This window comes from Ambystoma mexicanum, unplaced genomic scaffold (genome assembly GCF_040938575.1).
Source record: "Ambystoma mexicanum isolate Mex_15411 unplaced genomic scaffold, UKY_AmexF1_1 Mex_scaf20, whole genome shotgun sequence".
Lineage (NCBI taxonomy): Eukaryota > Metazoa > Chordata > Amphibia > Caudata > Ambystomatidae > Ambystoma > Ambystoma mexicanum.
Window position 1 is genome coordinate 473,345 of NW_027182434.1, and position 15,209 is coordinate 488,553.

The 15,209-nt window shown below is 51.1% G+C and overlaps 2 non-coding genes across 2 annotated transcripts; both read right to left on the minus strand.

The window, feature by feature from the left end:
- Positions 1-1,749: 1,749 nt before the first annotated feature.
- TRNAD-GUC (transfer RNA aspartic acid (anticodon GUC)) lies at positions 1,750-1,821 on the minus strand. Its single transcript has one exon. It is a non-coding gene; the product is annotated as a tRNA-Asp (tRNA).
- Positions 1,822-6,153: 4,332 nt separating this feature from the next.
- Positions 6,154-6,225, minus strand: TRNAD-GUC (transfer RNA aspartic acid (anticodon GUC)). The gene has a single exon. It is a non-coding gene; the product is annotated as a tRNA-Asp (tRNA).
- Between the last annotated feature and the right edge of the window lie 8,984 nt (positions 6,226-15,209).

Genomic DNA, 15,209 nt, shown 5'->3' on the forward strand with positions numbered 1-15,209 from the left:
ACTCGTCATGTAACATGATACAAAGGGTCAGAAGAGGAACTGATTCAGGGTTACAATTTGGACTTCGCAGACAACAGGAGCACTAAATGGTGCTGAGGGGGACTCAATAAAGTGGACCGGCCGCCTAATGTAAGCAATTGTGCACAAATATTGTACGATGACTAGCGTTGCCGGTGCTTTTTTCTTAAAGAGTCAGTTCTTGGCACCCATTCCCTACTTGACTCAGCCTAATCTTCAAGAATATTTGTCAAGAACTAAAAAAAATCCAGAAAAGGTTTAACCTCCCCGTCGGGGAATTGAACCCCGGTCTCCCGGGTGACAGGCGGGGATACTGACCACTATACTAACGAGGAGACGTGAGGGCATGAAATGAACAGCTGCTGATGTCTGCACAGCATCCAGCGACCACCTAGATGGCCTAGGGGGTCTCATTTTCCCCCGTCAAACGGCTTGCCCGATCTAAGGCTAATTTCTTTCTTTTTATCGGCACCAGGCTTAAAACTCAGTTTAAGGCGATAGTTCCGGGCTATGTTTGACTCCAGAGTTGAATCTGTCATCCCGCATTTCCTCAGCAAATCAAGCTACCCATCTCAAGTCTCATGAGCTGAGGACGGCAAAGTCCCTGTGGGCTTAGGACAGTCAAAGAAACCCCTGGGCTGCATGCTAAGCCCCTTTTCGGCTTCACTTTCCGAATCCTGCCCTAGCTTGCGATTAGTTTTTTTCTCACTTCTTGCCCCCATCTCCCACCTTGCCTCATGGTCTCCCCTCCTCTGCGCACCTGACAGTTTGCCTGCCCTTCCACTGCCTGTCTCCAGACTTTCCAAGGAGAAAAGGCAAAGCACTAAAGCGGGCCGGGCAACGGGTCAAGTTCCGCTTTCGGCGACTAGCAGGGAGGTAGCGTGGCCGAGCGGTCTAAGGCGCTGGATTAAGGCTCCAGTCTCTTCGGAGGCGTGGGTTCAAATCCCACCGCTGCCACTTTTCCTGGCCTTGCATTTTAAAGAAGAACGTAACGTTGACCTCTTCCTTCATTAGTGCCACCTCTGTCGCAATGAGCAAGCGGATGGTATGCCACACCCTGCAGGAAAAAGGTTTCGCTTCTGACGTCTTGCTTTTCTGGACATCCAGTCTCAAGTTTCCCATCTGGAACGGCGCTCCCTGCTGCTTTGTGAAGGCTTGCTGCAAGAGCCTTCGAAACCCAGGAGCTCTTGCGTTGAGCTGTGACGCGTCCTGGGAAGACCTCCCGTTGCAGCGGAATGAGCCCCACTTCCAGGGCGTGCTGGTAGCAAATTTCCCACAGCCCACAGGGAGCAAACGATCCCAGGTGTGATGTATCACCAGGAGAGGCTGAGATGAGAGTAAGGGTTCACGCGTGTGCCCGGACCGAGGTTAATGATGGGATTAGAGCTAGGGTTAGATGCAGGGAAAGAGTGAGAGTTATAATTAGGGATAAAGCTAACAGGTGATCATTACTCGTCATGTAACATGATACAAAGGGTCAGAAGAGGAACTGATTCAGGGTTACAATTTGGACTTCGCAGACAACAGGAGCACTAAATGGTGCTGAGGGGGACTCAATAAAGTGGACCGGCCGCCTAATGTAAGCAATTGTGCACAAATATTGTACGATGACTAGCGTTGCCGGTGCTTTTTTCTTAAAGAGTCAGTTCTTGGCACCCATTCCCTACTTGACTCAGCCTAATCTTCAAGAATATTTGTCAAGAACTAAAAAAAATCCAGAAAAGGTTTAACCTCCCCGTCGGGGAATTGAACCCCGGTCTCCCGCGTGACAGGCGGGGATACTGACCACTATACTAACGAGGAGACGTGAGGGCATGAAATGAACAGCTGCTGATGTCTGCACAGCATCCAGCGACCACCTAGATGGCCTAGGGGGTCTCATTTTCCCCCGTCAAACGGCTTGCCCGATCTAAGGCTAATTTCTTTCTTTTTATCGGCACCAGGCTTAAAACTCAGTTTAAGGCGATAGTTCCGGGCTATGTTTGACTCCAGAGTTGAATCTGTCATCCCGCATTTCCTCAGCAAATCAAGCTACCCATCTCAAGTCTCATGAGCTGAGGACGGCAAAGTCCCTGTGGGCTTAGGACAGTCAAAGAAACCCCTGGGCTGCATGCTAAGCCCCTTTTCGGCTTCACTTTCCGAATCCTGCCCTAGCTTGCGATTAGTTTTTTTCTCACTTCTTGCCCCCAACTCCCACCTTGCCTCATGGTCTCCCCTCCTCTGCGCACCTGACAGTTTGCCTGCCCTTCCACTGCCTGTCTCCAGACTTTCCAAGGAGAAAAGGCAAAGCACTAAAGCGGGCCGGGCAACGGGTCAAGTTCCGCTTTCGGCGACTAGCAGGGAGGTAGCGTGGCCGAGCGGTCTAAGGTGCTGGATTAAGGCTCCAGTCTCTTCGGAGGCGTGGGTTCAAATCCCACCGCTGCCACTTTTCCTGGCCTTGCATTTTAAAGAAGAACGTAACGTTGACCTCTTCCTTCATTAGTGCCAGCTCTGTCGCAATGAGCAAGCGGATGGTATGCCACACCCTGCAGGAAAAAGGTTTCGCTTCTGACGTCTTGCTTTTCTGGACATCCAGTCTCAAGTTTCCCATCTGGAACGGCGCTCCCTGCTGCTTTGTGAAGGCTTGCTGCAAGAGCCTTCGAAACCCAGGAGCTCTTGCGTTGAGCTGTGACGCGTCCTGGGAAGACCTCCCGTTGCAGCGGAATGAGCCCCACTTCCAGGGCGTGCTGGTAGCAAATTTCCCACAGCCCACAGGGAGCAAACGATCCCAGGTGTGATGTATCACCAGGAGAGGCTGAGATGAGAGTAAGGGTTCACGCGTGTGCCCGGACCGAGGTTAATGATGGGATTAGAGCTAGGGTTAGATGCAGGGAAAGAGTGAGAGTTATAATTAGGGATAAAGCTAACAGGTGATCATTACTCGTCATGTAACATGATACAAAGGGTCAGAAGAGGAACTGATTCAGGGTTACAATTTGGACTTCGCAGACAACAGGAGCACTAAATGGTGCTGAGGGGGACTCAATAAAGTGGACCGGCCGCCTAATGTAAGCAATTGTGCACAAATATTGTACGATGACTAGCGTTGCCGGTGCTTTTTTCTTAAAGAGTCAGTTCTTGGCACCCATTCCCTACTTGACTCAGCCTAATCTTCAAGAATATTTGTCAAGAACTAAAAAAAATCCAGAAAAGGTTTAACCTCCCCATCGGGGAATTGAACCCCGGTCTCCCGCGTGACAGGCGGGGATACTGACCACTATACTAACGAGGAGACGTGAGGGCATGAAATGAACAGCTGCTGATGTCTGCACAGCATCCAGCGACCACCTAGATGGCCTAGGGGGTCTCATTTTCCCCCGTCAAACGGCTTGCCCGATCTAAGGCTAATTTCTTTCTTTTTATCGGCACCAGGCTTAAAACTCAGTTTAAGGCGATAGTTCCGGGCTATGTTTGACTCCAGAGTTGAATCTGTCATCCCGCATTTCCTCAGCAAATCAAGCTACCCATCTCAAGTCTCATGAGCTGAGGACGGCAAAGTCCCTGTGGGCTTAGGACAGTCAAAGAAACCCCTGGGCTGCATGCTAAGCCCCTTTTCGGCTTCACTTTCCGAATCCTGCCCTAGCTTGCGATTAGTTTTTTTCTCACTTCTTGCCCCCATCTCCCACCTTGCCTCATGGTCTCCCCTCCTCTGCGCACCTGACAGTTTGCCTGCCCTTCCACTGCCTGTCTCCAGACTTTCCAAGGAGAAAAGGCAAAGCACTAAAGCGGGCCGGGCAACGGGTCAAGTTCCGCTTTCGGCGACTAGCAGGGAGGTAGCGTGGCCGAGCGGTCTAAGGTGCTGGATTAAGGCTCCAGTCTCTTCGGAGGCGTGGGTTCAAATCCCACCGCTGCCACTTTTCCTGGCCTTGCATTTTAAAGAAGAACGTAACGTTGACCTCTTCCTTCATTAGTGCCAGCTCTGTCGCAATGAGCAAGCGGATGGTATGCCACACCCTGCAGGAAAAAGGTTTCGCTTCTGACGTCTTGCTTTTCTGGACATCCAGTCTCAAGTTTCCCATCTGGAACGGCGCTCCCTGCTGCTTTGTGAAGGCTTGCTGCAAGAGCCTTCGAAACCCAGGAGCTCTTGCGTTGAGCTGTGACGCGTCCTGGGAAGACCTCCCGTTGCAGCGGAATGAGCCCCACTTCCAGGGCGTGCTGGTAGCAAATTTCCCACAGCCCACAGGGAGCAAACGATCCCAGGTGTGATGTATCACCAGGAGAGGCTGAGATGAGAGTAAGGGTTCACGCGTGTGCCCGGACCGAGGTTAATGATGGGATTAGAGCTAGGGTTAGATGCAGGGAAAGAGTGAGAGTTATAATTAGGGATAAAGCTAACAGGTGATCATTACTCGTCATGTAACATGATACAAAGGGTCAGAAGAGGAACTGATTCAGGGTTACAATTTGGACTTCGCAGACAACAGGAGCACTAAATGGTGCTGAGGGGGACTCAATAAAGTGGACCGGCCGCCTAATGTAAGCAATTGTGCACAAATATTGTACGATGACTAGCGTTGCCGGTGCTTTTTTCTTAAAGAGTCAGTTCTTGGCACCCATTCCCTACTTGACTCAGCCTAATCTTCAAGAATATTTGTCAAGAACTAAAAAAAATCCAGAAAAGGTTTAACCTCCCCATCGGGGAATTGAACCCCGGTCTCCCGCGTGACAGGCGGGGATACTGACCACTATACTAACGAGGAGACGTGAGGGCATGAAATGAACAGCTGCTGATGTCTGCACAGCATCCAGCGACCACCTAGATGGCCTAGGGGGTCTCATTTTCCCCCGTCAAACGGCTTGCCCGATCTAAGGCTAATTTCTTTCTTTTTATCGGCACCAGGCTTAAAACTCAGTTTAAGGCGATAGTTCCGGGCTATGTTTGACTCCAGAGTTGAATCTGTCATCCCGCATTTCCTCAGCAAATCAAGCTACCCATCTCAAGTCTCATGAGCTGAGGACGGCAAAGTCCCTGTGGGCTTAGGACAGTCAAAGAAACCCCTGGGCTGCATGCTAAGCCCCTTTTCGGCTTCACTTTCCGAATCCTGCCCTAGCTTGCGATTAGTTTTTTTCTCACTTCTTGCCCCCATCTCCCACCTTGCCTCATGGTCTCCCCTCCTCTGCGCACCTGACAGTTTGCCTGCCCTTCCACTGCCTGTCTCCAGACTTTCCAAGGAGAAAAGGCAAAGCACTAAAGCGGGCCGGGCAACGGGTCAAGTTCCGCTTTCGGCGACTAGCAGGGAGGTAGCGTGGCCGAGCGGTCTAAGGCGCTGGATTAAGGCTCCAGTCTCTTCGGAGGCGTGGGTTCAAATCCCACCGCTGCCACTTTTCCTGGCCTTGCATTTTAAAGAAGAACGTAACGTTGACCTCTTCCTTCATTAGTGCCAGCTCTGTCGCAATGAGCAAGCGGATGGTATGCCACACCCTGCAGGAAAAAGGTTTCGCTTCTGACGTCTTGCTTTTCTGGACATCCAGTCTCAAGTTTCCCATCTGGAACGGCGCTCCCTGCTGCTTTGTGAAGGCTTGCTGCAAGAGCCTTCGAAACCCAGGAGCTCTTGCGTTGAGCTGTGACGCGTCCTGGGAAGACCTCCCGTTGCAGCGGAATGAGCCCCACTTCCAGGGCGTGCTGGTAGCAAATTTCCCACAGCCCACAGGGAGCAAACGATCCCAGGTGTGATGTATCACCAGGAGAGGCTGAGATGAGAGTAAGGGTTCACGCGTGTGCCCGGACCGAGGTTAATGATGGGATTAGAGCTAGGGTTAGATGCAGGGAAAGAGTGAGAGTTATAATTAGGGATAAAGCTAACAGGTGATCATTACTCGTCATGTAACATGATACAAAGGGTCAGAAGAGGAACTGATTCAGGGTTACAATTTGGACTTCGCAGACAACAGGAGCACTAAATGGTGCTGAGGGGGACTCAATAAAGTGGACCGGCCGCCTAATGTAAGCAATTGTGCACAAATATTGTACGATGACTAGCGTTGCCGGTGCTTTTTTCTTAAAGAGTCAGTTCTTGGCACCCATTCCCTACTTGACTCAGCCTAATCTTCAAGAATATTTGTCAAGAACTAAAAAAAATCCAGAAAAGGTTTAACCTCCCCGTCGGGGAATTGAACCCCGGTCTCCCGCGTGACAGGCGGGGATACTGACCACTATACTAACGAGGAGACGTGAGGGCATGAAATGAACAGCTGCTGATGTCTGCACAGCATCCAGCGACCACCTAGATGGCCTAGGGGGTCTCATTTTCCCCCGTCAAACGGCTTGCCCGATCTAAGGCTAATTTCTTTCTTTTTATCGGCACCAGGCTTAAAACTCAGTTTAAGGCGATAGTTCCGGGCTATGTTTGACTCCAGAGTTGAATCTGTCATCCCGCATTTCCTCAGCAAATCAAGCTACCCATCTCAAGTCTCATGAGCTGAGGACGGCAAAGTCCCTGTGGGCTTAGGACAGTCAAAGAAACCCCTGGGCTGCATGCTAAGCCCCTTTTCGGCTTCACTTTCCGAATCCTGCCCTAGCTTGCGATTAGTTTTTTTCTCACTTCTTGCCCCCATCTCCCACCTTGCCTCATGGTCTCCCCTCCTCTGCGCACCTGACAGTTTGCCTGCCCTTCCACTGCCTGTCTCCAGACTTTCCAAGGAGAAAAGGCAAAGCACTAAAGCGGGCCGGGCAACGGGTCAAGTTCCGCTTTCGGCGACTAGCAGGGAGGTAGCGTGGCCGAGCGGTCTAAGGCGCTGGATTAAGGCTCCAGTCTCTTCGGAGGCGTGGGTTCAAATCCCACCGCTGCCACTTTTCCTGGCCTTGCATTTTAAAGAAGAACGTAACGTTGACCTCTTCCTTCATTAGTGCCACCTCTGTCGCAATGAGCAAGCGGATGGTATGCCACACCCTGCAGGAAAAAGGTTTCGCTTCTGACGTCTTGCTTTTCTGGACATCCAGTCTCAAGTTTCCCATCTGGAACGGCGCTCCCTGCTGCTTTGTGAAGGCTTGCTGCAAGAGCCTTCGAAACCCAGGAGCTCTTGCGTTGAGCTGTGACGCGTCCTGGGAAGACCTCCCGTTGCAGCGGAATGAGCCCCACTTCCAGGGCGTGCTGGTAGCAAATTTCCCACAGCCCACAGGGAGCAAACGATCCCAGGTGTGATGTATCACCAGGAGAGGCTGAGATGAGAGTAAGGGTTCACGCGTGTGCCCGGACCGAGGTTAATGATGGGATTAGAGCTAGGGTTAGATGCAGGGAAAGAGTGAGAGTTATAATTAGGGATAAAGCTAACAGGTGATCATTACTCGTCATGTAACATGATACAAAGGGTCAGAAGAGGAACTGATTCAGGGTTACAATTTGGACTTCGCAGACAACAGGAGCACTAAATGGTGCTGAGGGGGACTCAATAAAGTGGACCGGCCGCCTAATGTAAGCAATTGTGCACAAATATTGTACGATGACTAGCGTTGCCGGTGCTTTTTTCTTAAAGAGTCAGTTCTTGGCACCCATTCCCTACTTGACTCAGCCTAATCTTCAAGAATATTTGTCAAGAACTAAAAAAAATCCAGAAAAGGTTTAACCTCCCCGGTCTCCCGCGTGACAGGCGGGGATACTGACCACTATACTAACGAGGAGACGTGAGGGCATGAAATGAACAGCTGCTGATGTCTGCACAGCATCCAGCGACCACCTAGATGGCCTAGGGGGTCTCATTTTCCCCCGTCAAACGGCTTGCCCGATCTAAGGCTAATTTCTTTCTTTTTATCGGCACCAGGCTTAAAACTCAGTTTAAGGCGATAGTTCCGGGCTATGTTTGACTCCAGAGTTGAATCTGTCATCCCGCATTTCCTCAGCAAATCAAGCTACCCATCTCAAGTCTCATGAGCTGAGGACGGCAAAGTCCCTGTGGGCTTAGGACAGTCAAAGAAACCCCTGGGCTGCATGCTAAGCCCCTTTTCGGCTTCACTTTCCGAATCCTGCCCTAGCTTGCGATTAGTTTTTTTCTCACTTCTTGCCCCCAACTCCCACCTTGCCTCATGGTCTCCCCTCCTCTGCGCACCTGACAGTTTGCCTGCCCTTCCACTGCCTGTCTCCAGACTTTCCAAGGAGAAAAGGCAAAGCACTAAAGCGGGCCGGGCAACGGGTCAAGTTCCGCTTTCGGCGACTAGCAGGGAGGTAGCGTGGCCGAGCGGTCTAAGGTGCTGGATTAAGGCTCCAGTCTCTTCGGAGGCGTGGGTTCAAATCCCACCGCTGCCACTTTTCCTGGCCTTGCATTTTAAAGAAGAACGTAACGTTGACCTCTTCCTTCATTAGTGCCAGCTCTGTCGCAATGAGCAAGCGGATGGTATGCCACACCCTGCAGGAAAAAGGTTTCGCTTCTGACGTCTTGCTTTTCTGGACATCCAGTCTCAAGTTTCCCATCTGGAACGGCGCTCCCTGCTGCTTTGTGAAGGCTTGCTGCAAGAGCCTTCGAAACCCAGGAGCTCTTGCGTTGAGCTGTGACGCGTCCTGGGAAGACCTCCCGTTGCAGCGGAATGAGCCCCACTTCCAGGGCGTGCTGGTAGCAAATTTCCCACAGCCCACAGGGAGCAAACGATCCCAGGTGTGATGTATCACCAGGAGAGGCTGAGATGAGAGTAAGGGTTCACGCGTGTGCCCGGACCGAGGTTAATGATGGGATTAGAGCTAGGGTTAGATGCAGGGAAAGAGTGAGAGTTATAATTAGGGATAAAGCTAACAGGTGATCATTACTCGTCATGTAACATGATACAAAGGGTCAGAAGAGGAACTGATTCAGGGTTACAATTTGGACTTCGCAGACAACAGGAGCACTAAATGGTGCTGAGGGGGACTCAATAAAGTGGACCGGCCGCCTAATGTAAGCAATTGTGCACAAATATTGTACGATGACTAGCGTTGCCGGTGCTTTTTTCTTAAAGAGTCAGTTCTTGGCACCCATTCCCTACTTGACTCAGCCTAATCTTCAAGAATATTTGTCAAGAACTAAAAAAAATCCAGAAAAGGTTTAACCTCCCCGTCGGGGAATTGAACCCCGGTCTCCCGGGTGACAGGCGGGGATACTGACCACTATACTAACGAGGAGACGTGAGGGCATGAAATGAACAGCTGCTGATGTCTGCACAGCATCCAGCGACCACCTAGATGGCCTAGGGGGTCTCATTTTCCCCCGTCAAACGGCTTGCCCGATCTAAGGCTAATTTCTTTCTTTTTATCGGCACCAGGCTTAAAACTCAGTTTAAGGCGATAGTTCCGGGCTATGTTTGACTCCAGAGTTGAATCTGTCATCCCGCATTTCCTCAGCAAATCAAGCTACCCATCTCAAGTCTCATGAGCTGAGGACGGCAAAGTCCCTGTGGGCTTAGGACAGTCAAAGAAACCCCTGGGCTGCATGCTAAGCCCCTTTTCGGCTTCACTTTCCGAATCCTGCCCTAGCTTGCGATTAGTTTTTTTCTCACTTCTTGCCCCCATCTCCCACCTTGCCTCATGGTCTCCCCTCCTCTGCGCACCTGACAGTTTGCCTGCCCTTCCACTGCCTGTCTCCAGACTTTCCAAGGAGAAAAGGCAAAGCACTAAAGCGGGCCGGGCAACGGGTCAAGTTCCGCTTTCGGCGACTAGCAGGGAGGTAGCGTGGCCGAGCGGTCTAAGGCGCTGGATTAAGGCTCCAGTCTCTTCGGAGGCGTGGGTTCAAATCCCACCGCTGCCACTTTTCCTGGCCTTGCATTTTAAAGAAGAACGTAACGTTGACCTCTTCCTTCATTAGTGCCACCTCTGTCGCAATGAGCAAGCGGATGGTATGCCACACCCTGCAGGAAAAAGGTTTCGCTTCTGACGTCTTGCTTTTCTGGACATCCAGTCTCAAGTTTCCCATCTGGAACGGCGCTCCCTGCTGCTTTGTGAAGGCTTGCTGCAAGAGCCTTCGAAACCCAGGAGCTCTTGCGTTGAGCTGTGACGCGTCCTGGGAAGACCTCCCGTTGCAGCGGAATGAGCCCCACTTCCAGGGCGTGCTGGTAGCAAATTTCCCACAGCCCACAGGGAGCAAACGATCCCAGGTGTGATGTATCACCAGGAGAGGCTGAGATGAGAGTAAGGGTTCACGCGTGTGCCCGGACCGAGGTTAATGATGGGATTAGAGCTAGGGTTAGATGCAGGGAAAGAGTGAGAGTTATAATTAGGGATAAAGCTAACAGGTGATCATTACTCGTCATGTAACATGATACAAAGGGTCAGAAGAGGAACTGATTCAGGGTTACAATTTGGACTTCGCAGACAACAGGAGCACTAAATGGTGCTGAGGGGGACTCAATAAAGTGGACCGGCCGCCTAATGTAAGCAATTGTGCACAAATATTGTACGATGACTAGCGTTGCCGGTGCTTTTTTCTTAAAGAGTCAGTTCTTGGCACCCATTCCCTACTTGACTCAGCCTAATCTTCAAGAATATTTGTCAAGAACTAAAAAAAATCCAGAAAAGGTTTAACCTCCCCATCGGGGAATTGAACCCCGGTCTCCCGCGTGACAGGCGGGGATACTGACCACTATACTAACGAGGAGACGTGAGGGCATGAAATGAACAGCTGCTGATGTCTGCACAGCATCCAGCGACCACCTAGATGGCCTAGGGGGTCTCATTTTCCCCCGTCAAACGGCTTGCCCGATCTAAGGCTAATTTCTTTCTTTTTATCGGCACCAGGCTTAAAACTCAGTTTAAGGCGATAGTTCCGGGCTATGTTTGACTCCAGAGTTGAATCTGTCATCCCGCATTTCCTCAGCAAATCAAGCTACCCATCTCAAGTCTCATGAGCTGAGGACGGCAAAGTCCCTGTGGGCTTAGGACAGTCAAAGAAACCCCTGGGCTGCATGCTAAGCCCCTTTTCGGCTTCACTTTCCGAATCCTGCCCTAGCTTGCGATTAGTTTTTTTCTCACTTCTTGCCCCCAACTCCCACCTTGCCTCATGGTCTCCCCTCCTCTGCGCACCTGACAGTTTGCCTGCCCTTCCACTGCCTGTCTCCAGACTTTCCAAGGAGAAAAGGCAAAGCACTAAAGCGGGCCGGGCAACGGGTCAAGTTCTGCTTTCGGCGACTAGCAGGGAGGTAGCGTGGCCGAGCGGTCTAAGGTGCTGGATTAAGGCTCCAGTCTCTTCGGAGGCGTGGGTTCAAATCCCACCGCTGCCACTTTTCCTGGCCTTGCATTTTAAAGAAGAACGTAACGTTGACCTCTTCCTTCATTAGTGCCAGCTCTGTCGCAATGAGCAAGCGGATGGTATGCCACACCCTGCAGGAAAAAGGTTTCGCTTCTGACGTCTTGCTTTTCTGGACATCCAGTCTCAAGTTTCCCATCTGGAACGGCGCTCCCTGCTGCTTTGTGAAGGCTTGCTGCAAGAGCCTTCGAAACCCAGGAGCTCTTGCGTTGAGCTGTGACGCGTCCTGGGAAGACCTCCCGTTGCAGCGGAATGAGCCCCACTTCCAGGGCGTGCTGGTAGCAAATTTCCCACTGCCCACAGGGAGCAAACGATCCCAGGTGTGATGTATCACCAGGAGAGGCTGAGATGAGAGTAAGGGTTCACGCGTGTGCCCGGACCGAGGTTAATGATGGGATTAGAGCTAGGGTTAGATGCAGGGAAAGAGTGAGAGTTATAATTAGGGATAAAGCTAACAGGTGATCATTACTCGTCATGTAACATGATACAAAGGGTCAGAAGAGGAACTGATTCAGGGTTACAATTTGGACTTCGCAGACAACAGGAGCACTAAATGGTGCTGAGGGGGACTCAATAAAGTGGACCGGCCGCCTAATGTAAGCAATTGTGCACAAATATTGTACGATGACTAGCGTTGCCGGTGCTTTTTTCTTAAAGAGTCAGTTCTTGGCACCCATTCCCTACTTGACTCAGCCTAATCTTCAAGAATATTTGTCAAGAACTAAAAAAAATCCAGAAAAGGTTTAACCTCCCCGTCGGGGAATTGAACCCCGGTCTCCCGCGTGACAGGCAGGGATACTGACCACTATACTAACGAGGAGACGTGAGGGCATGAAATGAACAGCTGCTGATGTCTGCACAGCATCCAGCGACCACCTAGATGGCCTAGGGGGTCTCATTTTCCCCCGTCAAACGGCTTGCCCGATCTAAGGCTAATTTCTTTCTTTTTATCGGCACCAGGCTTAAAACTCAGTTTAAGGCGATAGTTCCGGGCTATGTTTGACTCCAGAGTTGAATCTGTCATCCCGCATTTCCTCAGCAAATCAAGCTACCCATCTCAAGTCTCATGAGCTGAGGACGGCAAAGTCCCTGTGGGCTTAGGACAGTCAAAGAAACCCCTGGGCTGCATGCTAAGCCCCTTTTCGGCTTCACTTTCCGAATCCTGCCCTAGCTTGCGATTAGTTTTTTTCTCACTTCTTGCCCCCATCTCCCACCTTGCCTCATGGTCTCCCCTCCTCTGCGCACCTGACAGTTTGCCTGCCCTTCCACTGCCTGTCTCCAGACTTTCCAAGGAGAAAAGGCAAAGCACTAAAGCGGGCCGGGCAACGGGTCAAGTTCCGCTTTCGGCGACTAGCAGGGAGGTAGCGTGGCCGAGCGGTCTAAGGCGCTGGATTAAGGCTCCAGTCTCTTCGGAGGCGTGGGTTCAAATCCCACCGCTGCCACTTTTCCTGGCCTTGCATTTTAAAGAAGAACGTAACGTTGACCTCTTCCTTCATTAGTGCCACCTCTGTCGCAATGAGCAAGCGGATGGTATGCCACACCCTGCAGGAAAAAGGTTTCGCTTCTGACGTCTTGCTTTTCTGGACATCCAGTCTCAAGTTTCCCATCTGGAACGGCGCTCCCTGCTGCTTTGTGAAGGCTTGCTGCAAGAGCCTTCGAAACCCAGGAGCTCTTGCGTTGAGCTGTGACGCGTCCTGGGAAGACCTCCCGTTGCAGCGGAATGAGCCCCACTTCCAGGGCGTGCTGGTAGCAAATTTCCCACAGCCCACAGGGAGCAAACGATCCCAGGTGTGATGTATCACCAGGAGAGGCTGAGATGAGAGTAAGGGTTCACGCGTGTGCCCGGACCGAGGTTAATGATGGGATTAGAGCTAGGGTTAGATGCAGGGAAAGAGTGAGAGTTATAATTAGGGATAAAGCTAACAGGTGATCATTACTCGTCATGTAACATGATACAAAGGGTCAGAAGAGGAACTGATTCAGGGTTACAATTTGGACTTCGCAGACAACAGGAGCACTAAATGGTGCTGAGGGGGACTCAATAAAGTGGACCGGCCGCCTAATGTAAGCAATTGTGCACAAATATTGTACGATGACTAGCGTTGCCGGTGCTTTTTTCTTAAAGAGTCAGTTCTTGGCACCCATTCCCTACTTGACTCAGCCTAATCTTCAAGAATATTTGTCAAGAACTAAAAAAAATCCAGAAAAGGTTTAACCTCCCCGTCAGGGAATTGAACCCCGGTCTCCCGCGTGACAGGCGGGGATACTGACCACTATACTAACGAGGAGACGTGAGGGCATGAAATGAACAGCTGCTGATGTCTGCACAGCATCCAGCGACCACCTAGATGGCCTAGGGGGTCTCATTTTCCCCCGTCAAACGGCTTGCCCGATCTAAGGCTAATTTCTTTCTTTTTATCGGCACCAGGCTTAAAACTCAGTTTAAGGCGATAGTTCCGGGCTATGTTTGACTCCAGAGTTGAATCTGTCATCCCGCATTTCCTCAGCAAATCAAGCTACCCATCTCAAGTCTCATGAGCTGAGGACGGCAAAGTCCCTGTGGGCTTAGGACAGTCAAAGAAACCCCTGGGCTGCATGCTAAGCCCCTTTTCGGCTTCACTTTCCGAATCCTGCCCTAGCTTGCGATTAGTTTTTTTCTCACTTCTTGCCCCCATCTCCCACCTTGCCTCATGGTCTCCCCTCCTCTGCGCACCTGACAGTTTGCCTGCCCTTCCACTGCCTGTCTCCAGACTTTCCAAGGAGAAAAGGCAAAGCACTAAAGCGGGCCGGGCAACGGGTCAAGTTCCGCTTTCGGCGACTAGCAGGGAGGTAGCGTGGCCGAGCGGTCTAAGGCGCTGGATTAAGGCTCCAGTCTCTTCGGAGGCGTGGGTTCAAATCCCACCGCTGCCACTTTTCCTGGCCTTGCATTTTAAAGAAGAACGTAACGTTGACCTCTTCCTTCATTAGTGCCACCTCTGTCGCAATGAGCAAGCGGATGGTATGCCACACCCTGCAGGAAAAAGGTTTCGCTTCTGACGTCTTGCTTTTCTGGACATCCAGTCTCAAGTTTCCCATCTGGAACGGCGCTCCCTGCTGCTTTGTGAAGGCTTGCTGCAAGAGCCTTCGAAACCCAGGAGCTCTTGCGTTGAGCTGTGACGCGTCCTGGGAAGACCTCCCGTTGCAGCGGAATGAGCCCCACTTCCAGGGCGTGCTGGTAGCAAATTTCCCACAGCCCACAGGGAGCAAACGATCCCAGGTGTGATGTATCACCAGGAGAGGCTGAGATGAGAGTAAGGGTTCACGCGTGTGCCCGGACCGAGGTTAATGATGGGATTAGAGCTAGGGTTAGATGCAGGGAAAGAGTGAGAGTTATAATTAGGGATAAAGCTAACAGGTGATCATTACTCGTCATGTAACATGATACAAAGGGTCAGAAGAGGAACTGATTCAGGGTTACAATTTGGACTTCGCAGACAACAGGAGCACTAAATGGTGCTGAGGGGGACTCAATAAAGTGGACCGGCCGCCTAATGTAAGCAATTGTGCACAAATATTGTACGATGACTAGCGTTGCCGGTGCTTTTTTCTTAAAGAGTCAGTTCTTGGCACCCATTCCCTACTTGACTCAGCCTAATCTTCAAGAATATTTGTCAAGAACTAAAAAAAATCCAGAAAAGGTTTAACCTCCCCGTCGGGGAATTCCCGCGTGACAGGCGGGGATACTGACCACTATACTAACGAGGAGACGTGAGGGCATGAAATGAACAGCTGCTGATGTCTGCACAGCATCCAGCGACCACCTAGATGGCCTAGGGGGTCTCATTTTCCCCCGTCAAACGGCTTGCCCGATCTAAGGCTAATTTCTTTCTTTTTATCGGCACCAGGCTTAAAACTCAGTTTAAGGCGATAGTTCCGGGCTATGTTTGACTCCAGAGTTGAATCTGTCATCC